Source organism: Rhinolophus ferrumequinum, chromosome 25, assembly GCF_004115265.2.
Source record: "Rhinolophus ferrumequinum isolate MPI-CBG mRhiFer1 chromosome 25, mRhiFer1_v1.p, whole genome shotgun sequence".
NCBI lineage: Eukaryota > Metazoa > Chordata > Mammalia > Chiroptera > Rhinolophidae > Rhinolophus > Rhinolophus ferrumequinum.
Window position 1 is genome coordinate 16,416,958 of NC_046308.1, and position 2,996 is coordinate 16,419,953.

Consider the following 2,996-nt stretch of genomic DNA (forward strand, 5'->3'; position numbering starts at 1 on the left):
AAAGACAGGGAGCTTGGAATCACCAGAGGGACAAACACACCATGTTTTCAGGGTGGGCTTGTTAGCTTCCTGTGGCTGCTCTAACAAACTACCACAAACTCGGTGGCTTAAAACAACGGGACTTCATTCTTTCATACATACTTGTGGAGGCCCGAAGCCCAAGATCAGTTCCACGGGCCCTACATCAACGTGTCAACAGTCGCATTCCCTCGGGAGGCTCCCAGGCAGAACCCATCCCTCGCCTCTTCCTGGACGGTGGCCGCTTCACTCCAGCCTCCGTCTCCGCCTCCGTCTTCACATCGCCTGCTCTGTGCGGGCTCGTCTCCCTCGGCCGCTTACAAGCCCACTTGTGATGGCACTGAGGGGCCCTCTGGATAATCCAGGAAAATCTCTGCATCTCAGGAGTCTTAATCACACCTGCAAAACCTTCAGCATGTGAGGTTAACACACGTGAGGCCCAGGGGTTAGGACCTCATACTTTTGGGGGCCCCCACTCAGCCCATTACCACAGCAGACCCGTGGCTCACAGTGGAGGACTCGAGGTGTTAGGGACGTAGTAACTGGAGGGCGTCTCAGCCACATGGGGAAGGACCACCGAGGGGGGTAAACACTCAGAGACAGTCGAGAGGGTGACTTCAACCAGCATCCAGTCTCTGCGTGATACCCCTGTCGAAGGGACAAGAGCAGATAAGCCCAGATGCTTCCCACTGGGGGGGGAGGCATCTGATTAGGCTCAAATGTCGCCCTAGGGAACAGAGATCCTTTCCCAGTGGGAATCTATTTGTCACTATTAATCACTCCGCAGGGAACTTGGTCCTGACTGTTCACAGGTGGCAGACACTGAGCAGCAGGCAGGGCAGGGATGACCCAAGACAGAGCCTTTCACTTCCTCTCCCTCCCTCCCCGTGTTCCGGGCCTGCAGGAGGCTGTCATCCTGGATGATAGTGACACCCTGGTGTCAATTGTAAACCAAGCCAGGGCAGGCTGTCTCGCAAATGCGGTCTTCCCCGGGAAGTGCTACCACGAGGGCTGGGGCTGGCTCCAGCGGCTGTGGGGCGCCTGGCATTTAGAGGCTAATTTGGAGGGTCTGGGTCCAGGGCAGTCAGTAAACCATGTGCTGAGAGCCACCTGCACCTCTGAAATACTGGACAGGACGACACAGGGCTGCGCATTCCTCTCCCAGCAGCTAGGTTCCAAGGAATGATCCTCACCCAGGGCCCCCCCCCCCAACTTCCCCCCCCCCCGTTGCCTGTCCTCCAGCTCCGTCTGCTGAGTGTCCTCAAACTGCAGGGGAAATGACACTATGGCCCCTGGGCTTCCATCACATCCCTCCCAGAGAAGCTGGGGTGTGGGGTGGGGGTCCAGGAAGGCTGGGATCTGGGGGCCGTGTGGAGGGAGGTCCACTCTCTGGTGAAGTGTCCTGGCTGGAGGCAGCTGGGACGCTGGAGAATGAAGAGGGGCCAGGGCGGGGCCCAGAGCAGAGGAAGCAGGGGTCCAGCTGGCTATTAATGTCAGGTTCTGGGACTCGTAGAAAGTGAGAGACACTCAGTATGTTCCTTAGCTGTCCAGCCCAGTTCTCCAAGGTGGACAGGAAGTAGTCTCGCATTTGGCTAAAGCGTCTCTGTGCCAAAGCTGTAAAGAAGCTAGTTTGGGGATGTGATAGGCATGCAAGTATATTATCTACTGCCATTTAACAGATTACCCCGCAAAGAGTGGCTTACATACATTTATCTCACGCCCTCTGAGGGCTAGGAATTCGAAACTGGCTTAGCTTGATGCTTCTAGTTGTTCTCATAAGTCTGCAGTCACCTGAAGTCTTGACTGGGGCTACAGGACCTGCTGCTGAGAAGGTTTACTCACGTGGCTGTCGACAGGAGACCTCATCACGAGGGCTGCTTGAATGTCAACTTCCCCCCCAAAACAGCTGAACCAAGAGAGATGAAAGCTGTAATGTGTTTTCTAACCTACTCTCATACTGTCATTTTCACCACATTCTATTCATTAGAAACGAGTCACTAAGTAGAGCCCACACTCAAGAGAGAGGAAAATTAGGTCCCTAATTTGTAGGAAAGAATTTGTGGACATATGTTAAAGTGACCATTGCACTGGGTCTTCATTCTGTTGTGCTAATCACGTGCTCTTTATGTGATTGTTAGACTCAAAGGGAAGCGCGTGCCTGCCTGGAGCATTGCATCTCAGAAACAAAAGTATTTTGTATTAAAAGTGTTTTTAGGTGCAAAGGCAGCCCTGGGAAATGAGGTGTTTCTGGGAAGAGAGGTTTCTGAAAGCAAAACAAATACGATTAAGATCTACCAATGGCCTGACATTTAGGAAAGGCCCAGCGGCAGCCAAGCGATTTTCTCGTGAAACAGATCTTGGGTGGAAGAGTCCTTGAACACAGGCAGTTGGGTGAGCTACTGGTGGGCGGGTGAAAATGGGCTCCAGCCTCCAAATGCTGTCCCTGTTTCAATACATAACAGGTTGCAATTTCACTGAGCTCAAGACTCTGGGGACCTCGCAATTCTGGAGCACCAGGGAGCAAGAGGAAATGTTTGGCTGCTTAAAAATGCCCCACAAGGGAAAAGGAACATGTTACGTGTAAGTTAGTCACGAAGGTTCCTTGAGAGGCTGGCACGGAGACTTGTAATGAATGTTTTCTTGGAGAATTTAGCAGAGAAGTAGGACGATGTACATTCAGCCTAGCTTGAGGTACAATCCTCCGCCATCGGGGAAGATCATTCTCAGGCCAGCCAGTGGCAGACGGTGAAGGAGAAGGGGACACGGGACTGGGTGCCGAAGCTGGTGCTTCTTGAAGCAGTTATCACCCGTCACCCTCGCAGGGGACACTTCCTCCCCTGGCCACACTGGGTGAGGCAAGGAAAAGAGAAATGTGTCCACGCAGAATACGTACATACATACACGTTACGTATGAAATATCTTACTCTTGCCTTAACTATGTCACTAGAGATGTTACTATTTAATTACTCAGAACTCAA